The sequence below is a fragment of the Crocodylus siamensis genome, chromosome 2 (assembly GCF_052110815.1).
Source record: "Crocodylus siamensis isolate JL-2025a chromosome 2, ASM5211081v1, whole genome shotgun sequence".
NCBI lineage: Eukaryota > Metazoa > Chordata > Crocodylia > Crocodylidae > Crocodylus > Crocodylus siamensis.
Window position 1 is genome coordinate 216,868,395 of NC_143396.1, and position 13,660 is coordinate 216,882,054.

A 13,660-nucleotide genomic window follows, 5' to 3' on the forward strand; every position below is an offset into this window, starting at 1 on the left:
TGTGCCATGTATACAACGTCATAATAACATAATTAGACCCATAATACTTCTGCTGACTTCCTCAATTTAAATTTGTAACTTTGACCCAAGTTGTATTTTAACATCCCTTTTATTTCACAGAGGGATAAAAGCATGTTGTGGCAATAGAAGCTTCACAGAAGGAATGACAGCTGCAACAGAGATTATAAAAACCATGTATAAGCATAATGATTTCAATTCAGAAGCCCAGGTTCTCTCCCATGCTGAAATCCCTTTGGCATGGAAGAGCTTAGGGACTACTCTAACTCATGCCAGTTGGCTGCATTCCCTACAGGGCAATAACTCGTTTGAGAATTAACAGCATGAAAGTATGCTGTGTTGTCATGACCCCTTCTGTCCTACATATGGCAAGGAAAGAGGTAAAACAGTTGGCAGAGAGGTTGATTATGTTGCTTTATGCCAGGTAAGACTTTCCTTATGATAAAGCAATACTGATAATCTGCATGTATTCTTCCAGATTCCAGCAGTTTGCACAGTCTAATCCAGCAGGAAGTATCTGGAATAGAGGGGACTTCTGGTCCAGAAACCTGCATTGAAACCTTTCTACAAAGAAAGTTATCTGTGTAGGCATTAGCTTGGGTACTTAACACTGCAGGCACTGCCATGACTTTTTGAGGATTAAAACATCATAACTCCACTCCCTCTCATCCCTAACTGAAATTCTTTCTTAGTCTGGGACCAACCAACCTGAACATTTCAAGTGATATCAGGCTTTTTTCCCCCATTTTTTAGTCAAATAGTGTCCTCAAAGATCATTTAAGGGTTTGGAGTCTAATTTTATGGACTGGAAAAAAGCCCTCTTAAAGTCTTCACCCAGAAAAGTAAAGTTTTTGTTTGCTTTTCCAAGAGGTCACCTTCCTCACACCATAAAATCTTGCCCTTTCGACCCCAAGCTTGCTTAATACATTATACATGATAATATCCACAGCTGAAAGTAACATTTAGAGGTGGGGTGGGCCAATCACCTCTGCTCTAAATGACGAAAAATGGCCAATCTGGCTGGCAACCAGACTCATGCTGGGCCATTTCCCAGCAGCCCCTGCCTGCATGTCTGGGGCCAGTCTCCATGGAGACCTGAGCCACAGCTTCCCTGTGAAAGCTCAAGGCTGGGGTTGCCATGAAGGCGAGCCATGTTGGTGGAGGGTGCAGCAGAGCAGGGCAGGGGGCTGCTGTGGAGCTGCTGGGATCTTGCAATGGGGGCAGCTTGCTTCAGAGCCATGATCTGCAGCCTGCATGCTCCAGGCAGGGGTGCGCAAGCGGGGGATTGTGGCTCTGCCCCTGCTCCAGACCAGGCTGTCACTGCTGCAAGGAGTGGAGGGTCGGGCAGGCTAGGGTCATCACGAAGGGTCCCGGCAGGTACACGGGACCCCGGGGCTGTCACCCACGACCCCTTCGAGGAGCAGCTGGCCCAGGCAGCCCTCCAGAAGGCCATGTCAACCTGGAGGTCTGGAAGGGGACCAATCCAGCGGGCCAGGCCGGGCAAGAGTTCCAGGAGCCCGGGCACAGATCCATCTTTGCCCTGGTGACCTGCCTGAGGGCCAGGGAGGCCGGGGTGCTTCCTTGGGAGTGGCAGGGTTCTCCTGCAGGAGAACCGGGTTGACCTGGTGTCTGCCGTGGGACTTAGAAAAATTTTGCCCAGCCCACTCTCCTGCATTGTAAGCGGTTGACATGGGCCCCCCAGTGTGACCCGGAAACCCATGAGGGGTCACTGTGAGCATATTGCCCAACCATTTGATCCAGGCAGGCAGACACTTTTGGTGACTCACCCCGGTGGTGGGGCCAGGTGCCACATTCACAAAACTCTTAGGAAACATTCATGGAGATTTTAAGGAACACAGTTTTCAAGACCCTAAATGCCTGTCTTTGGTTCCAGAAGGGTGGTGAAAGAAACCTCTGGGGCAGAACCGTGCTGCACCCAAGGGCCAAACCCGAGTTTTGTGGCCCGCTGCCGAGAGGGGGATGGCGGACACTTTGGCATGTGAGCTCCCAGTCCAAGTCCGGTTCTTCCGCCTGGCCCGACCCCCCTGGGCCATGGCTTCTGCGGGCCTAGGCTGTGCCCCGGATGCCGCTTCTGCGCTCCTTTCTCCGATCGATGTGGCAAACCCACTTTGAGGGAGGGCCCTTTGCGGGCCAGCGATTCCCCCTGCCAGTGTTCAGGCAAGGTGATTACCTCTCCCCCCTCCCCCTTTTCCTCTCTACCAATCAATGTGGCAACTGTGGTCACATCAGGGAGGGTCCTTAACGGATGTTTCTCTCCCCCTCGTGGGTTCGCGGAGCCAGCTGGAGGTTGCCAGGCTCAGCTCCTCGTCCCTCTCCAGCGTCTGTCCCTCGCTCTCCAGTCCTCAGGGGGCGAGGCGGCATCCGGAAGGGGGGGTTGGGACCACCTGGAGTTCAGAACCATTTCCCTCACCCCAAGGTTACCAGGTACCTAGCGCTCCGTCCCCTCGCCTTGCCTTGCTCTGTGGGACAGGCGGTGGGTGGGGGGGCAAAGGTTCAAAGACTTGAGAGTCCCAGGGTGTCCGCGCAGGCAGCCATGGGAGGTTTGCTGAGGGAGGGTGGGCACATGTGGATGTGCCTGTGGCCTAGGCGCTCCCTGCCCGCGCAGCCCCCTGGACAGAGAGGAGTCACCCTGCCTCCCTCTCCACGGAGGGGCCCAAGAGGCCATTGCCCGTGGGCTGTGGCTCCCTCGCCACCATCATCCCATTGCCTGTCCCGTCCCGTCCCTCCAAATCCCCCTGCCTATCACCGTCACCCCTGCTGCACCCCTGGGTGGGGCAAGGGCCAGCCAAGGGGAGTGGAAGAGGCTCCCGGGCACGGGAGCACTGCAGAGCTGCCGAAGCCTGGGCACAGCCAGCCCTGCCCCCCTGAGCCGAGCGCCTGGACTGACCCCACAGTAGAGGGCTCGCCTTTGCGGCCATGGCCCTCCTGTGGGTTGTTAAACCTCTCTCCTGTGTTCATCTGATCTGTAGGGCTCCCACCAAGGGAAAGCAGGCAACTGGCTGGGCAGGAACGCCTCACCTCCCACGACCCCCACTGGGTTGCTGCAGCAGGGGAGAAAGGCCAGCTCGGGGACCCCATCCCAATCTCGTGCGGACCCAGGAGCCCGCCCTCCCTCTGGCTTGGTTTCTGCCTTGAGACGAGGTGGCAACCATGGAAAAAAGCCTTACAAAAAAAGTGACAACTCTTAGCAGTGGATCACTCGGCTCGTGCGTCAATGAAGAACGCAGCTAGCTGCAAGAATTAATGTGAATTGCAGGACACATTGATCATCGACACTTCGAATGCACTTGTGGCCCCGGGTTCCCCCCGGGGCTACACCTGTCTGAGCATCGCTTGAAGGTCAATCGCCTGTGCGGGGCTGGTGGCGCTGGCCGTCTGGTCTCTGCTGCCACCGGGCGCAGCTGGGGTGTCTCACAGGCAACCCAAGGTCCCTCGGGCCCGCCTCTGCTTCCCCTCTCGGGGGGAAGCAGGGTGGCCCAAGCCCCCAAACACCTTTGTCCCCCTAAGGTTAGACACGATGCCCCGGGGCGCCCACTTCAGGCTTGTCCCACTCGTGGAGAACTGTTGCAGCAGCAGTGACAGCAGTCCCCTGCCTGTGCGTCCCTGCCTGGAGTGTGCAGGCTACAAATCACAGCTTCACCAGCTCCTTGCAGTGGTGACAGTCTGGTCTGGAGCAGGGGCAGAGCCGTGATCCCCTGCCTGTGCGCCCCTGCCTGGACTATGCAGGCAGTAGATCATGGCTCTGCCCTGGCCCTGGAGCAAGCTTTCCCTGCTGCAAGATCCCACCGGCTGCAGAGCAGCCCTCTGCCCTGCTCTGCCATACATCCTGTCAGCATGGCTGGGACTGGTCTCCACGGCAACCCCAGCCTTGAGCTTTCATGTACAGCTGCGGCTGGGGTCTTCGTAGAGACCAGCCCCAGACATGCGCAGGGACGCCTGGAAAATGGAATCCATTGCTGACCGAATCTGGCCTACAGGCCAGACTTTGCCCACCCCAATTTAGAGGTAGTTAAGATTGAGAAGATGCTTACAGTAAAATATACGACAAGGTGTTATTTCCCCAAAAAGCATTATAAACGTAAAGGATTCTGAGTTGATAGAAATCTAAATAAGATACTGAAGTGCTTAGCTAGGGCATCCAGTTAACCTTAATGCTCCCCAGTAGGTGAAACTCAGTGCAATTCTAATCAAGAAATCGTTATGTTGCAAGATTTAATTAAACTCATATGTTGAAGATAAATGCATTTTTATTTTATTCTTTGTATTTGGTAATATCCCCCTTTTTTAAAATAAAAATTCCTACATGATCCCAAACCAAGAAGCTGATAGGAAATGTTGCCCTATGATATTTTTGATATATAATGTTGGGTTAATCTTAAGGCGATGTTCACCAGTAGGCTCTGCTTGCTACATAATACTTCAAAGCAGCCCCAAATGCTCTTACTAGACTAGCCGACGAAGCTGGGTTTACAGCTACTTTGCTCTGCTAATTCAGAACAAAGCAGCAGAAGTGTACATGCCGGGTTCCCCTTGCCTTTCCATATTCCCCAGCACCCGTGTGCGTGTGTGTGTGCACACAGCCTATGAATGGGAGGGTTCAGTAACCTGCCTTCCTCCCATCCCACCCCAAGTCAGGTCACTCTATTTCATGTTTCCAGAATGTGAGGTAGGGGGTCCCCCTACCAGGAAGTACTATGCCCCTAAATTTCCTTTCTCAGGCTCTTGCAGAGGCTTCTGGATAACAGACTGAGAGAAAGCTTTCCTTTCCATGTGACAAGGTATTTAGCTGAATTCACAGATTCACTAGAATCTGACAGGGCTGCACCATGAGTGCTTCTGCTATGGCCTCAAACTTGCAAGCTGTGGAGTATTAGCTGTGCACTTTATTGCCTACACCACCACAGCCCCCAAGAGAAAGCTGAAGGACTGCATTTCTTCAGGATGTCCATCATTTCCCAGCATTCTTAAAAAGAGGTGAATGTAGACACTGGCCTCAGTTAAGATGGCTTCTCTCTCAAAACAGCCACTACTTACTATTCAAAATGAGTGAAACTAAGCTTCTCTTACTGAGTGGGCAGAGGAAGAGGATCTTCAGTAAGAGCAGGCTGTAGCCTATTTCCCTTTGAAAATAATGCAAAATGGTGGCTCTTTTGGAAGGAGCAGAAGTTGGTCCACAAAGTCACACAGTGAGTTAATAGTGGTGCTTAACCCATATCAGTATTATGGGCAAATATAATGTCAATAGCTAAGAAATGGTAGGTAGGAGGAACATCTGGGGAATTACAGACTGATCAGTCTCCTCTCAGTACCAGAAAAAAACATGCATCTCATGCAGGAGTCTTTCTAAGCACCTGGAGGAGAACAAGGTGACCGAGAACAGCCAGCATGGGTTTATCAAGGACAAGTTACACTTGACCAATTAACACTCTTATGGAAAAGTGACAGGCCTGTGGATGAGGGAAGAGCAGTGGATGCAATTTACTTTGATTTTAGGAAGGCTTTTGATGCGGTCTCCCATGACATACTCATTAGTAAACTAAGGAAATACAAACTAGATGAAAGCACTGGAGGATATTTAACTGGTTGGTTCATAGTCTTCAACAAGCAGTCATCAATGGCTCAACATCTACTTGGGAGGGGGTACTGAGTGGGGTTCTCTGTGGGTAGGTCTTGGGTCTGGTGGTGTTTAGTATCCTCATTAATGATAGGGGATGGGATTGCATGTATACCTAGCAAACGTGTGACAGACACTAAGTTGGATGGAATGGCAAACTCTTCGGAGGGCAGGATTAGGATTCCGAATGACATTGATAAACTGGAGACATAGTCCAAAATCAGCCAAATAAAATTCAGTCAGCACAAGTGAGAAATCCTGCTATTGGGCAAAACAGTTCCATGCACAAATATAGACTGAGAAAGGGGCTGGCTAGGTTGCAGGGCTACAGAAAAGGGCCTGTAGGCTACAATGGACTACAAGCTGAACATGAGCAAAGTGTGTGCTTGTTGCAAAAAAGGCCTATATACTGGGCTGTATTAAGAGGGGCACCACTTGCAAATGGAGGGAAATGATTCTTCCTCTACTCAGCACTGATGAGGCCCCACCCAGAGTACTGGATGAAGTTTGGGCACCACACTTCAAGAAAGATGTGGTCAAATCCAATGGAGAGCGATAAAAATTATTAGAGGTCTGAGAATCATGATGTTTGAGGAAGGGCTGAAAGAACTGGCATTTAGTCTGGAGAAGAGAAGGCAGGGAGGATTTGATAATAGTGTTCATAAATCTGAAGGGTGGTTATAAAGACAGTGAATATAGAGTGTTCTCAGTGGCCACCAGATAGGACTAGGAATAATGATCTCAAGTTGCAACAGGGGAAATTTGGGGAGGATATTAGGAAGAACTTTCTCACTATGGGGGTGGTAGTTAAGTATTAGAACATCACAACCCAGAGATGTTGTGGAATCTCCATCCTTAGAGGTGTTTAAGAGTAGGTTAGATGGATACTGTATTGGAATGGCTTAGTTGGGGATGTTCCTGCCTTAAGCAGTGGACTAGACTAGATGACCTCCAGAGGTCCCTTCCAGCCCTACTTATTCTGTGATTCCATATTAACGATCCTTCCATGTTCCCAGGCTTTGCAGTAACTGTGTAACCGGGAGTACTTTACTTGGGCCTTCATGCACAAGCCCTTAATGAGTTGGATTGTATCTGATGGTGCTATCCTGGGACTAGTATATGAGCATCTCCCATGTAAAATCAGTAGAGAAGTCCAAGTGAACTTCATGGATCCCCTTCGTGTGTGTCTTGTGAAGCAAAATATCCATTTAAGGTTTTCACTGATATTTTTTTTTCTGTAGATGTAATTACATGTGATCGAGTAGACATGAAACTGACTCTTACAACTTTTTTCCTCTCTCAGAATACCGCCCGGATGATACTGATTCACAAACAGGTGGGCATGGCAATGAAGAGGTTAAGAAGCCAAGCTGCTTCATGCAGCAGTATTGGCTGCAAGCAGTCCATTTTCTTCACGGCATTCAGAATGGATGATAGGTGCTCGTGCAGCCCAGAATATCTCCTTCTCAAACACTGACTTAGCTAAAAAGCATTTGACACCCACTTTGCCTTTTCTGGTCATGAACATTTTCAAGTTGGAAGCAAAAGCTGCTTTGCTTTGTTTTATTTTCTTTTAAGTGTGGCTTTTAAGTGCTTAGAGTCTCCATAGCAACCCATCCCATTTGTTTAAATTAGAGCTCAGTGGTCCATCCCCGCTGCACCAAACTTCCTGTGAGAGCATCCACCTCGTCCCTTTTTTTTTTGCCTGGCCAGAAGATGATTCTGCTGTGTGTGTACTGCCTCAAAAAACCTTAATCCAGAAGGTTTTACCTTTCTTGGGAACTGCTGGACCTTTCACTGAGTCACATATCAGCCTTCAGCACCTCTACATTGCCTTGTAAGGCTATTTGATCTGCCTGTTTCTCATTCTTCTTTAAGGTTCAGTTTGACTTTGGGTAATTACTGTAAGTTACCTTTGAAAAGGAGATTGGATGGTGTGTGGTTGGCCTTTGCTTGCCTGCGCTGTGATGACGCGGTCTTCTAAGGGTAATGCCTTGGCTTAGCGCGTTTCAGATTCCTTCTTAAAATCAAGGGAAATGGAGGGAGAATAAAGGGAAGAGTCTGTTGCATAGTTATTTGTCATTTGATTTGGATTCCCCATCTGAATAACCAGCTGCGTCACACACAAGAACAATTGTGACTAAGCAGTATTAGTCTTTGTTCTACAAGAGCAAGGTGTTGGACATGGGATACATTCACTCGGTCCAAACAGAAGGGCTTTGTTTAATGCCTCGCTGGAAAATTTCCCTTCCTCACCTACCTTGTACAACCCGTTTAATCTTGTAAGGGTGCTGTTATTTATATCACTGATGCTTAAAGGGCCCCATTGTGTTATATACTATAGAAAAACATGAGAGAGCGCTCCTGCCTCAGTGAGCTTACAATCAAATAAGACAGAGGATCAGAGAAGGAGAGGTGCAAAGGGAAGCGACTTGGCTGGGGTCATGTAGCAGGGTGGTTGCTGACCCAGGGATAGACCATGTGTCCCCTGAGTCTGTGTACCCACCAGGCCACTCTGCTTCTCAGATGCTCTTGGTGTCATTCCCCCCGCCTCCCTTGCTCACTCAAGGCAGAGCTATACAGATAGGCAGTTCTGCTCTGAGCCAGGGAAAGAGACAGCTAATCTGTAAAGTGCTCCTTGAAAATGGCACCACAGTGGGACAGGGGCGTGTACCAAAAATCACTGCCTTATTTATCAGTGCAGGTGGGACCTGCAAAATAAGATTCAGCATTTTGTCGTGGTGATTTCTGGCCGGAAGTGGTGGGCAGAGCTGGGCTCCCTGTCTTACATAATCAGCATGCTATTAATCCACCTACTTAGCATGCGTAGGGGGGGAGAGGAGGTGACTGTGTGGGTAGGAAGGTGCTTGACAAGCTGTGTGCATGATGGAATTTGCCAGCGACTGTGTTTAGCCGGCGGCAATGAGGCAATCGCAGCTTGAGAGCTAGAATAGATTGCCTCGCTCAGTCAGCCTGACAAGCCAGCATGAAGAAACCCTTCCAGGCCGTAGCACAATAAAGGCTGTGAAGTGAGAGGCAGTGCCTGCTATAAGCAGGGCAAGCTCTCCTCTCCCCTCCTCGATGGAGTTGCTAGCGGTCACAGATGGGATGAGAAGGGCTGAGTCTTGATCCATTTTCTGTAAATTGCTTTGTATTTTGATCATTTTTCCCTGCTTGAGCTACCTCTCCAGCCATCTCCTGGCTTAGCTGCTTTGCCTTGATCAGAATGGCTCTGTTTCATCTTACTAAAAGCCTCGCATTGTGGTTACAAAGATCATTTCAGTGCTTGTGGTGAAATGGGCTTTCTGATTTGATGGTGCCTATTTCTTTTTGCTTAGTGGCATCCTGGATGATCTCTTTGAGGCAGGGCTTTTGTTGCAAGCCTGAGCATCAGTCCATTATTTGTGTATTTTGCTATGTCTTTTGTTACATTTTTTTGATGTACCTTCAAAATCTAGAGGTCTTAAAATTGGGTTCAGCCACAGCCCACTGGGGGATCCCGCAGGTTGATGTTTTGGTGTCAGGAAGTTTAGTCTTGCCTTTTCCCCTGCACAGCAGTGAACTTCCCTCCTGGTAAATCAAAAGTACTTCAAGCCATTTGTTCACTATCTACTGAGTACTCATACTCACCAGCTACATATTTACCACGTGGAGAACTCCAGGAGGGATTTTGAATACTTTCAGCAGTGACTTTGTCTAAACTGGAAAGGTTTGTTTGGTAAACTAATGTGTGAATTTAAACCAGTATAGTTATACCAGATAACACTCCATCTGGACAACCTCATACTGGCAGAAAGGTGCTGCCTTTGGTTTAGTTTATGCCTGTTGGGAAGGGGTTTAAACTTAACTATAGAAAGCTCTTTGTGTACTGATATATGTGTGTTCACAGGAGGGAGGTTTTAAACATAGAAGTTAAACTCCCCTATGCAGACAGAGCAGTCCCATTAACTTTTAATCAGTCTTAGGCCCCTGAGTTACTTTGATGCTTTTGAAAATTGTACCTATGGTTCCTCCAATCTCCTTTGATGTCCTAAAGAACTATTTCAGAGGCTTTTGTGATTGGTATCCAAGCGTGGCATTGTAAAATCCCTAAGTCTTACAGTCAAATTTAGAGACAAATGATAGAGTTCAAACAGGAGCTGTAAACTTGCTAGGGAACAGATTTCTGATGGAAAATGCTAACTCAATGGAAACTGAAACACTCCAAGCAAAGTGCTGATTTTTTAAAAACTTTTGGTGGAAATTGTGAGGCCTCATCTGGAGTACTGCATCCACTTTGGGGCCCCATACTTCAAAGAAGAGTGTGAGCAGATTGGAGGGAGTTCAGTGCAGAGTGACAAAAATTATTAGGGGCCTGGGAAGCGAGACTTACAAGGGGAGGCTTAAAGAGCTATGTTTATTTAGTCTGGAGAAGAGAAGACTGAGGAGGGATTTGATAACAGTCTTCAAATACCTGTAAGACAAGTACAGAGAGGATGGAGATGAGCGGTTCTCCGTGGCCATGAGGGGTAGGACTAGGAACCATGGCCTCACATGGCAGCAAAAGAAGTTTAGGTTAGAAACGACGAGGACTGTTCTGACTCTGAGGGCAGTCAAGCATTGGGACAGGCCACCTAGAGAACCTGCAGGATCTCCATCCTTGGTAAATGTTCAAAAGTAGGTTGGACAGACATTTGGTTGAGATGGTTTGGTCAGGGATGATCCTGCCTTGAGGAGGAGGGTGGACTAGTTGAATTTTTTAGGTCTCTTCCAGCCCTGCTTTCCTATGATCTGATTGTGCTTGCCTGAGATACTGCCTGGTGCTAGTCATCCCACCTGCTCCTCTCAGCAGGCACCTTTGCTCCTTGCCACCCTCATGGACAGAGATTCACAGGGATCCCAGACTTGCCAGCAATGTACCTGGCTGACTGCTCTAAAATCAGGGTTTCCAGACTCCCAGGTCTTCACCAGACTGCCTACCTAACTGGCAGCCCAGGAAGATGGCCAGATTGGGGGAACCAGGGGAACCCAGAGCTACCTAGGCTGCATTCTTGTGGGCTATCCAGGGAGCCAACCAGTGGGCTCCCCTGAGGACTGTGTCAGTGGTGCTTCCTGGTTGGTCTTTGTGTGGCCAGTGTCTCAGGTAAGTCAGTTTCCTGGTTACCCAGGCTAGGTGGTGAGTCAGGTGGCCAGTCCCAGGAACTCCCTGTCAGACTAGTCAGGAAGCTGAGAAGCCAGCTAGGAATATTTTTTTCTCAAATACTGAATTCTCATTCCATTCCGGAGTACCAAAATGTAGCCATAGTACTGGTACATGTACAGCTTGTGCTGTGATAAATGAATCATTGGAACTAAAATGCAGCTGGAGAGTCATCTACTTGGCTTTCTTGTTTCAATCAAGCTAAACCCCCTTTCTGTTTGTAAAAGAACAGGTTGCTCTTTTAAAAATCTTCACTTATTTGAGTCAACTGGTTGCAGATATCTGAATCACTCTCCTCTCTTATATCCTCAACACCAACGAGCATGCAACAGGATAATGATTCACTGAATAGCTGCCACTCACTTTGACACCTATCAAACCAAATAAACTAAACAAACTTCAATCATTTGATATAACAGAGCCTTTTCATTGAACGCTTTACAGATATTTTTGCAAACAAACACCTCCACTTTGCCTCTTTATTTTGTATTACTAATGTAGCATCCTGAAAGCATTATAGAGTGACACTGCCACTTAAATACCCACTTCTACAAGTCTGTTAGAGTTAAAAGTACTTCACAAGGAGAGTAAGGTCTTAATTATTTAGTACTGAAAAAGTAAAAAAAATACCACAGTGTGCTCAGTTTAGGATCTAATCTGATTAAACTAAGTGCATTAATCTTCTTTGGGATGGATTGTAAATCAAAGTGGGAAGTCTCTTTTTCAAAGAGCAAATACATCTCCAGGGCAATATGAACAACTGAATATATAGAGCAGGATATCTTCATCAACACCTTTTATTTTGTTCCCTGTTTTGTAACCTTTCCATTCTAATTCAGTATTCAGACTTCATCCACAGGAATGGACCAGTTTAATGATGCTTTAAAAAGGCAGGTAGTTGGTGTACTTGGTGTTTTTCATATATAAATAGTTATGACAGATTGTGGAGCATCTATCATAGAGTATGCAAACAGAGACTCAAATCCCAGTGTGTAAGAAATGCTAAAGCAGGAACTGATGAGGGCAAGAGAGAGATATTAGGAACAGAATTTTGGTTTGGATTATTAATTGTGAGTCCCAAAGTCAGAGAGAAGGTCTGTAGCTGACTACACCCCAAGCCTGAAGACACCTTTCTAGCAATGATTCACAGAGTCAAATGGTAGTCATGGGCAGTGCAAGTAGCTATTTAAGATTCCCTACACTTTCTATCATAAGCCCCTATTTTCCATTGCTTACATTTTTGCCAGGTTTACAATTTAAAGGGTGACATTTCCATCAGAGGTATCTGCCTCAGGCTAAAGTTTTTGGAAAAGCTTGGCTAAAATGGTCAAATAATTCCTAAGACTGAAGATAGAAGTAAAATACATTTGGCATTTCCCTTTACTAGTTCCTAAACACTCTGTTCTTTTCAACAGGGTCTTGTAATGTGGCAAGAAGTTTGAAATGGTATCAGAAATGGGCTTTTGGCAACACCCCCTTCTCCCAGACTGGACCAAGTAATAAATCTCTGACAAATCTCAGTTCACATACACTTGCATAAGCCTGCTGGAATTGGGCAGCTAAAGTCTCTAATAGTTCCAGCTGCACTGAGCATGCCCCAGGGCTTCCATATATAATTGACCTGCATGGGTGTTATCCCCCAAAGTCATTGAGCATGCTCCATCCTGGGGCTGAGAAGGCTTTTTCTTGTAAGGGCTCCTCCTACCAGCTGAGTGTTAAGGTCCTAGAATAAATGGCAAGGGAATAGGTTCTCCTACACTTTCAGTGTCCCTGCTAATGCCCAGACAGATGGAGGAAAAGAATTTGTCTGCCTTGAGTGCCCAGGCTGTGAAACAAGGTGTGTGTGTTGGGTGAGTCCTAAAGGAAGGAAAATGGGTAGAGAATCTGAAGTCAGATAGGAGGACGGAAAGTAATAGGGGTTGACTGTGGACAGTCACAGGGTAATAAAAGCAGGAAAGATTGGGGAAACAAGGTCAGAAGGGTCTCTAGACACTAGAGCTTGCATTTGAAGCTGGAATTAAGCCTACGGGTCTCTCAAAACTCCCTTCCAGAGAGCAAACAGAAGATAGCTGCCAAAGTGGGTGTCTTGTCCTTTTTCAGTGGCAGGGCTGCATGAAAAATTAAAACTTGTGCAACCAGTTACTTTGTCATCTCAGATGGTAGGGGACAGGGTTGTGTGTGTGTGTATATATATACATAAAGATTGCAGTTCCACAGTCTATGACTCTTTCAGCTTTCAAGTCTTCAAGTGCTTAGGAAAGTGTGTTAAAAAATAGCCTGCATTAAAAGAGATTTACTAAAAACAGCATATGATCACATAATTAAAGACTGTATCTTAATGCATATATTCACTGGGGCCAAATTACAGTTTTATTGGCAACATATGATTTTCTTTATGCGGATGCTGGGCTTATAGATGGAATACCCTTGCTTTCTGAGTTGCAAATACAGCAGTATTTATGGGTTTGATCTGGAGCAGTGGGGCCATGTACGCAGACTCTTTTTAGCACTGGTTTGTTGTTACAGCACTGAGGAGTTAGAGAGGTAGTTGCAAGAGTCCCTTCTTAGGAAAGCAGACATTAAGCCCCAGAAGGGGGGGATCTCAGATTTCAGTTACAATTCTAGCTTGGTCCCCTGCAAAGAGTATTCCATATAAACTAATACAAAGCAGTTGGTCTCCATTTCTGCAGTGGGAAGCCCTTTGTATGCAATTTAAATTAGTTTGGTACATGTTACTGAAAACTCTCTGACTGACCTACCACCAAAGGCTGAGCCAGTGCATGGTCGTAGGATCATGGTGAACAAGAATTGTTGGTGTCTGAACCTAG

The 13,660-nt window shown here is 47.2% G+C and overlaps 1 non-coding gene across 1 annotated transcript; it reads left to right on the forward strand.

The window, feature by feature from the left end:
- The first annotated feature begins 3,218 nt into the window (after window positions 1–3,218).
- Window positions 3,219–3,371, forward strand: LOC149871695 (5.8S ribosomal RNA). Its single transcript, XR_016440916.1, has one exon. It is a non-coding gene; the product is annotated as a 5.8S ribosomal RNA (ribosomal RNA).
- The last annotated feature ends 10,289 nt before the right edge of the window (window positions 3,372–13,660 follow it).